The sequence below is a fragment of the Gopherus flavomarginatus genome, chromosome 7 (assembly GCF_025201925.1).
Source record: "Gopherus flavomarginatus isolate rGopFla2 chromosome 7, rGopFla2.mat.asm, whole genome shotgun sequence".
Lineage (NCBI taxonomy): Eukaryota > Metazoa > Chordata > Testudines > Testudinidae > Gopherus > Gopherus flavomarginatus.
This window is the reverse complement of record NC_066623.1, coordinates 84,919,404-84,928,837: the sequence shown is the minus strand read 5'-3', so window position 1 is coordinate 84,928,837 and position 9,434 is coordinate 84,919,404.

Genomic DNA, 9,434 nt, shown 5'->3' with positions numbered 1-9,434 from the left:
CCAAATTCATCAACCCAAAGGCCCAAGTGACAATTTACCCCTTCATGGCACAAGATGTAAACTTGCCTACAGCTAAACTGCCTGTCCAGTACAAAGGATGGTCAGGAATGTGGACTTTTGCAGTCTATGACAATTATCACATCTCCATGCTACTGGGGGAAGACTTGGCCAACCAGGTAAAGTGGGCCAAGAGGGTGGGAATGGTTACATGCAGCCAAGCCAGGCAAGCTTCCAGACCCATCCCTGTTCCTGAGCCGTCCACAGGGGCCCCATCTGTGTTAGCAGAGACCCAGACAGAGGTAGTGGACCCGGATCCCCTGCCAATGACTGCAACAGCCACAGTACTTCCAGTCCCAGACCCGGACCTGGAAACGCAACCAGCACCAGAACCATTGACAGCACTGACACCAGCGCTTACAAACACATCTTCAACCCCAACGCCAGAGGGCGCCAGCGAGCCAGAACTGGCAAAAGCAGCAGACCACCATTCCCAAGAGGCTCAGCCAGAGCCTGAAATACCACCTGGTGCACCAGCAAAGAGCGGTTCACCAGCCACGAAAACAACCCCATCACCTACATTGCTTCCCAAAGGACGAAGCCCAAGTCCACAGTCTAAGCGAGAACTGGTGTCTCCAGCCTCCAGGAAACAGTTCCAGACTGAGCAGGAAGCAGATGACAGCCTTCAGAAAGCTTGGGCGGCGGCACGGAGCACCCCACTGCCTCTCAGCTCTTCTAACCGATCTCGGTTTGTTATAGAACAAGGGCTTTTATATAAGGAGACACTTTCTGGTGGACACCGGGAAGACTGGCATCCACAAAAACAGTTGGTGGTTCCAGCTAGGTACCGGGGGAAGCTCTTAAGCTTAGCCCATGATCATCCCAGTGGCCATGCTGGAGTGAACAGAACCAAAGACAGGTTGGGGAAGTCCTTCCACTGGGAGGGGATGGGCAAGGACGTTGCCAAGTATGTCCGGTCTTGTGAGGTGTGCCAAAGAGTGGGAAAGCCCCAAGACCAGGTCAAGGCCACTCTCCAGCCACTCCCCATAATAGAGGTCCCATTTCAGCGAGTAGCTGTGGATATTCTGGGTCCTTTCCCAAAAAAGACCCCCAGAGGAAAGCAGTACATACTGACTTTCGTGGACTTTGCTACCCAATGGCCGGAAGCAGTAGCTCTAGGCAACACTAGGGCTAAAACTGTGTGCCAGGCCCTAATAGACATTTTTGCCAGGGTAGGTTGGCCCTCCGACATCCTTACGGATTCAGGGACTAATTTCCTGGCCGGGACCATGAAAGAACTGTGGGAAACTCATGAGGTGAACCACTTGGTTGCCACCCTATACCACCATCAAACCAATAGCCTGGTGGAAAGGTTTAATGGAACTTTGGGGGCCATGATACGTAAATTCGTGAATGAACACTCCAATGACTGGGACCTAGTGTGGCAGCAGTTGCTCTTTGCTTACAGGTCTGTACCATGTCCCAGTTTAGGGTTCTCACCATTTGAGCTTGTGTATGGCCACGAGGTTAAAGGGCCATTACAGTTGGTGAAGCAGCAATGGGAGGGGTTTACACCCACTCCAGGAACTAAAATTCTGGACTTTGTAAGCAACCTACAGAACACCCTCCGACACTCTTTAGCCCTTGCTAAAGAAAACCTAAAGGATGCTCAAAAAGAGCAAAAAGCCTGGTATGATAGATATACCAGAGAGCGTTCCTTCAAGGTAGGAGACCAGGTTATGGTCTTGAAGGTGCAACAGGCCCATAAAATGGAAGCATCATGGGAAGGGCCATTCACGGTCCAAAAGCGCCTGGGAGCTGTTAACTACCTCATAGCATTTCCCAATTCCTCCCTAAAGCCCAGAGTGTACCACGAAAATTCTCTCAAGCCCTTTTATTCCAGAGACTTACAGGTTTGTCAGTTTACAGCCCAGGAAGGAGATGATGCTGAGTGGCCTGATAGTGTCTACAATAAAGGGAGAAGTGACGGTGGTGTGGAAGAGGTGAACATCTCCACAACCCTGCAACATCTGCAGCGGCAACAGATCAAGGAGTTAATGCACTCTCCCGTGACAGTTTCCCAGAATCAACTGCTTAAAAATCGTCCTTACAATGTGAAAAATCTTGTAGTTGTACATAATTAGTAGCATATGTAAGGGTGCATGTGTTTATTGATCTGTTTATTCTAGAGTTCTAGGGAAAAATCATTGCCAGTGTCATTCCACACTGTCAGCGATTTGGGGGGCGTGTCATAAACAGATACATAAGAGTTAATAGAACAAAAGTGCTTCATATCTCTTTTGCCTGGAAAGGGTTAACAAAAACAGTGAGCCTGGCTGTCACCTGACCTAGAGGACCAATCAGAGGACAGGATACTTTCAAATCTTGAGAGAGGGAAGTTTTTGTGTGTGCTGTTAGTTTTTTGGTTGTTGTTCACTCTGGGGGTTCAGAGGGACCAGACGTGCAACCAGGTTTCTCTCCAATCTCCCTGATACAGGCTCTTATAAGTTCAGAATAGTGAGTGCTAGGTAGATAAAGCGAGTTAGACTTATGTTTGTTTTCTTTATTTGCAAATGTGTATTTGGCTGGGAGGAGTTCAAATGTGTATTTGGCTGGAAGGAGTTTAAATTTATATTTTGCTGAAAGGATTTTAATTTGTACTTGTATACTTAGGCTGGGAGGGTATTCCCAGTGTCTATAGCTGAAAGACCCTGTACCTATTCCATCTGAAATTTACAAAAATAATTTTTATTGTTTTTTCTCTCTTTAATTAAAAGTTTCTTGTTTAAAAACCTGATTTTTTTTTTAATTCTAGTGAGACCCCAGGGGACTGGGTCTGGATTCACCAGGGAATTGGTGGGGAGAAAGGAGGGAAGGGGGAGAGAGAGGTTAATTTCTCTCTGTGTTAGGATTACTTTCTCTCTCAGGGAGAGTTTGGGAGGGGAAAAGAGAAGGAGGGGGGAAGGTGCATTTTCCTCTCTGTTTTAAGATTCAAGGAGTTTGAATCACAGTGATCTTCCAGGATAACCCAGGGAGGGGAAGCCTGGGAGAGGCAACGGGGAGGGAAAGGGTTTACTTTCCTTGTGTTAAGATCCAGAGGGTCTGGGTCTTGGGGTTCCCCGGGCAAGGTTTTGGGGGGACCAGAGTGTACCAGGCACTGTAATTCCTGGTTGGTGGCAGCGCTACTGGTTCTAAGCTGGTAATTGAGCTCAGAGGAATTCATACTGGTACCCCATCTTTGGGACGCTAGGGTTCAGAGTGGGGGGAACTGTACCATGACAACTACAAAGATAGATTTTAAGTGATTATAAGTCATAGCATATCAAGTGAGATTTGGTCAAATGAAATAAAAGCAAAACGTATTCTAAGCTGTTCTTAACACTTTCAGTGCCCTTACAAACTTGGTGATGGTGTCTGTAGATGGAGTTGATAGAGAGAGGAAGAGCATGGCAAACATCTCTCCCCTTTATCATGTCCTTTCTTCCTCTTGGCTTTGCCCCCGCCCCTTCAGAGTCAGGTGAGCATTACCTCATTGCAGTCCCAAACTGACCAAAGAAAGGTGGGGTGATTCACTTGAGAGTCCAACAGATCCTTTGTTGTTGCCTAGGCCAGTGTCCTTTGTTCTTGTGAGGCTGGGCTGGGTTTGTTCCATACATAACTTGATGACGTGTGAACTTTCCCTCTGCTTTCGGAGAGTTTTTGCCTGTGCTTGCTTTAAGCTATGAGGATACATTTTTAGCCTCATAACTATATGCATGAAATTATAACCTATAACATTACTGTAATGACAATTTCAGTGCATCATGAGCCTTCGAAAGACACCAACATGACAAACTTTGCATTGGATACCACACAATCATTTTATAAGGATGAACATGGAGTGTAGGGTGTTCCCATGAGGTACAGAACATCACAAGTAGAAGTAGGCTTGAACCCTTCAGTTGCACTTTTATAAATACTGATCTTCTGCTGATATGACTCAACTCTCTGTTTATTACCAAATAAATATATAAAGTACAAAAACATTAGTGTCCTCTAATAAGGATTCAGTTGTGTAATATTCTTCTGGTGTCTAATTGGTTTTTATTTACTTCTACCACTCAGAAAATTCCCATAATTGAGAATTGCACATATCCTGAAAGGAGTCCATAACCAGTTGAGAAACATCATCTCTCATTAAAGAACTAAGAGCTCTACTAGGAGCTCACATATCACTACGCACTAAGCCCACATACTTAAGAAGCTTGTGCTATAACTGCCAATAGAACCTCCTTTCCCTTTCCACATCATGATCTTCCTCTGACTTGTAAACGGCCTACTGAGAAGTAGATCAACTTTCAAAGCACTTTGGTAACGCTGAATAAAAATAACCCAAAAAAACCACAACAGGAAACGCTAACAATGGCAGGGTTACTGGCCACCATATCATATCAAATAAATGAGCAAGTGGGAGGGAATTAGACAAAAGCAACATGATTATTGCCTGGAGAGACAGGCCCATGAGAAAAGATTGAATAGGCTTAGTGATGACTAAAGACCAGAGGAGCATAATAACTGTTTACAAGCATTTGAAAGGAGTGAACATCAAGGAGAGAGAAGAATTCTTTAAGGTACTGCCAGGAGATAGAAGTTAGGCATAATGGAATGAAATCAAGAAAGAGAAAACGTTGACTGAATATCATGATATTTTAATATTCCACCTCTAATTTCTATGAGTTTAGGAGAAGGAAAATTCTTGTCACACATACAAGTAACCTTGCTGAACTGTTCATAAGGACCATTTTATTTATCTAGACTTAGCATTATCCTCAAAAGTAAATGATGGATTTTCTGTAACGTAGTCTTTAAATCAAGATTTGAGGACTTCTATACCTCAGCCATAGGTTACCGGCCTGTTGCAGGAGTGGGTGAGTGAGGTTCTGTGGTCTGCATTTGCAGGAGGTCAGACTAGATGGTCCCTTCTGGCTCCTCTGAGGCCCCATTTCAGAAAGTAGCCCTATACATAGGGACCCTTATGCACAATTTTAACTGTAAGCATGTGCTTAAATCCCATTGACTGAAGTCTCATTGACTTCAATGGGCATGAAGCACATGTTTAAAGTTAATCATATGCTTATGTGCTTTCCTGAATCTACTGTTATAAACTTAGCACTTAGATAAAGCTCTGATTTTGCTGGAGCACTAAATATCTGTCCCTGGCCTCTAACTCACAGCCAGAATCTGTCAGATTTAGATTTTTGGCAAGTGTTTTAACCCCTGAAAAAAGAATTCTCCTCCACAATAAAGACATAGCTTAGTTCAAATAAGAAGAAATATGGGTCTCCCTACCCATCACTTGTCCAGCAGCTTGTAAATTCCTTCTTCATTCCTAGAAAGAGGAGCAAGTCAAAATCCCAGTTCTAGATCCTATTGTTTCTCAAGGTCTCAAGGAAAGTAATGGACTGTTTCTGGACTAGATCGTGCAGAAAGGTCACAGTTACAAACACCCCTTTAGAATGTACTTTTGCTTCCAGTTACATTTCATTTAATCCAACAACCCTGATATCTATAATCCTATTAGTTTTCAAGACCTTCCACACAGTGTTTATATATTTTTGGTTTTTTTTAACGTTTTCTCATCAGCTGTCTCTAAGTCCTTGACAGCTGCTCCTTCCAATGCAGAAATTTGTCTCTATTTCTGTGCTCTGGTTCTCCTTGAGGTTGGCATTTTTCAGTGATAGTGGACAGTACTCGCTGCATGTCAGTAAAAACGCTTTTAACAGCTCTTATGAATTGCTGGGATAGATATTTATGCTTTTAATTTGCATTGTCAGTCATGGTCATTCCTAATACAGCTTCCAAGATCCAAGACCTCTCAATGTTTTTTCCTATGACCCGGAGTTTTAGGGTCAAACACTTCCCATAACATTTTCTGCTGTCATTCTCTGGACAAGAATTTAAGCTGGCTGACAAATATGAGAAATGATTTTTGTTGTTTTCTTTTTCTTTCAGATGTAAACTACTCACAAGTAACTCTCATGACACAAACATAAAATTCACAAAAACACTGCATTTTCACTAATTTTTCATGTTGGTATTAACATGCATATTACTGGAGCTCCAACAGGCTATGAGATCAGGAGCCACTTGTGTCTAGGCATTGTACAAATGTAGGGTGACTGACAATCTCTGGTGGGGAAGTCACATATGGAAGTATTTGTATTGTTAATATTAGTCATATTTTCCTTAAATTCCATGGCAATGATTAATGTACTTTTATCAATTGGGCTTCAAAATGTTCTTTAGCCCTCCTGTAACATTAGGAATCTATTCAGGATCTTCATATCAATGCTATTCTTCATCCAGCATTAAAATGTTCAGAGCATAGGTCACAGATGTTAGATATGGGAAAAAGGATGGATAGTACACTTGATCTTAGCCCAGTGTTCCTTTATCTGTGCATCAAAGTGCTCCAGGCTCTCAGACACCGCAAAGGAGTACAGAAGAGCTTTCACACTAACTCTTGTTGTACCACGAGATGGCTCTGCACATCCTCGTCCGCCACCTGAATCATTCCAAAGAGCTCCTACCATTTGTTTCTAAATATTTTAAAGCCACAAGTCCTTTGGTAAATGAAAAAGGTTATCCTGATTTCTGGAGGGATGATGGGGATCCCAAATAAATATCAAACTATCAGGAAACAAATTCTGAAATCACTTGGGTGAAATCTGTGGGGCATGTTCAGGGAGAACAGAGCAGCTTCCCTATGAGAAGGGAAATCCAGAAGAATTGCAACCCTGAGCATGACACTCTCACTCTAGATCACTGTGTGGGGAATGTGTCTCCCAGCAACAGCCCCATTGATCTCATGGCATTAGTCAGCTGTGTGAAATTATTCACCTGTTTACAGGCTGGAGACTAAAAGACACAGGCTTGGTCTACACTACGTGTTTAAATCGATTTTAGCAGTGTTAAACTGATTTAACGCTATACCCGTCCACACTACGAGGTCCTTTATATCGATATAAAGGGCTCTTTAAATCGATTTCTGTACTCCTCCCCGACGAGAGGAGTAGCACTAAAATTGGTATTACCATATCGGATTAGGGTTAGTGTGGCCGCAAATCGACGGTATCGGCCTCCGGGCGGTATCCCACAGTGCACCACTGTGACCACTCTGGACAGCAATCTCAACTCGGATGCAGTGGCCAAGTAACAGGAAAAGCCCCGCAAAATTTTGATTTTCAATTCCTGTTTTGCCCAGCGCGGAGCTCTGATCAGCACAGGTGGCAATGCAGTCCCAAATCCAAAAAGAGCTCCAGCATGGACCGTACAGGAGATACTGAATCTGATCGCTGTATGGGGAAACAGATCTGTTCTATCAAAGCTCCGTTACAGAAGATGAAATGCCAAAGCGTTTGAAAAAAAAAATCTACAGGCTACACAGTGCTGCGTGACAAGCGTAACGGGAAGTCAGAGACTCAAATGGACGCTCATGGAGGGAGGGAGGGGGTACTGAGGACTCCAGCTATCCCACAGTCCCCAGCAGTCTCCGAAAAGTATTTGCATTCTTGGCTGAGCTCCCAATGCCTGTAGGTTCAAACACATTGTCCGGCGTGGTTCAGGGAATAGCTCGTCAATTTACACCTCCCTCCACGTGAAAGAAAAGGGAAAGAAATCGTTTCTTGACTTCTTTCAATGTCACCCTGTGTCTACTGAATGCTGCTGGTAGACGCGATGCTGCAGCAGTGAAAAGCAGTATCCGCTCCTCTCCCCTCCCGGTGGCAGATGGTGCAGTAGGACTGGTAGCTGTCCTTGTTATCAACCCGTGAGTGCTCCTGGCTGGCTTCAGATGAGGCTGGCCGGGGGCGCCTGGGTGAAAATAGGAATGATTCTCAGTCATTCCCAGTAGATGGTACAGAATGGCTGGTAACCGTCTTCATCATAGCAACTGGAGGCTGAGCTCCATCAGCCCCCTCCCTTTCCTGTGTAAAGAAAAGATTCTGTCCTGCCTGGACTATCATAGCAGTGGCATGCTAGGCTCCTCTCCCCCGCACCGCTTAATGTCCTGCCTGGACTGTCATAGCACCAGGAGGCTGCCTCCCTCTCATTTTATCTCACTAACAAGTCACTGTTTCTTATTCCTGCATTCTTTATAACTTCATGACACAAATGGGGGGGACACTGCCACGGTAGCCCAGGAAGGTTGGCAGAGGAGGGAAGCAATGGGTGGGGTTGTTGCAGGGGCACCCCCCATGAATGGCATGTAGCTCATCATTTCTGCAGGATCTGACACAGAGCAGCTGTGCTCTCTGAGACACTGCTTCTCTAGTACACTTGCCACATATTCTAGGAAGGACTGACTCTATTTTTAGAAACCATAAAGGAGGGATTGACTCAGGGAGTCATTCCCAGTTTTGCCTTTGTGCCCCCAGCCGATCTCAGCCAGGGGCACCCATGATAGCAACAGATAGTACAGACAGACAGATAACCATCATCTCATTGCCAAATTACACTAGCAGCAGACGGTACAGAACAACTGGTAACCATCTCTGCTATCATGCAAAAGCAAATGAATGCTGCTGTGTAGCGCTGGAGTATTGCCTCTGTCTGCGGCATCCAGTACATACGGTAACTGTAAAAAAAAAAGCTGAATGGGCTCCATGGTTGCCATGCTATGGCATCTGCCAGGGCAATCCAGGGAAAAAGGGCGCGAAATGATTGTCTGCCGTTGCTTTCCCGGAGGAAGGAATGACTGATGACATTTACCCAGAACCACCCGCGACAATGGTATTTGCCCCATCAGCCACTGGGCTCTTAACCCAGAATTCTAAGGGGCGGGGGAGACTGTGGGAACTGTGGGATAGCTACGGAATAGCTACCCACAGTGCAACGCTCCGGAAATCGACGCTAGCCTCAGACCATAGACGCACACCGCCGAATTAATGTGCTTAGTGTGGCTGTGTGCACTTGACTTTATACAATCTGTTTTATAAAACCGGTTTATGGAAAATCGGAATAATCCCGTAGCGTAGACGTACCCACAGAGAAGAGAAGCAGGACAGACTGGCTGGGGAGCACAGCTGGGGCTGTAACCCACCACAGCCAGATCCTGCAAACACTGCCTAGCAAGTGTGCACTCCCTGCAGCTGCCAGGTGGCAGGGATTGGGGGAGCAGACCCCTGCTGTTTTCCTATTGCTCAGCGAGTTTGCTGGACTACAGAGCCACGCTCACTTTGGGGCACTGTGACAGGGCAGCGATGGGTGACCAAGGCTTGGCTCTCTTCCTCGCTCCTTGCTACTAGGGGCCAAGGCTGCTGCTGGGCTGTACTGGACGCACTTGTGGGGGCGATTCCTGGGGATCCTCCTGATGACTGAGCTGAGCCCTGGCCCTAGGGCTGCCAGCCCTCCGGGAGTCTCCAAGGAATTCAAGGTTAATCCTTGATTGAAGATGATGT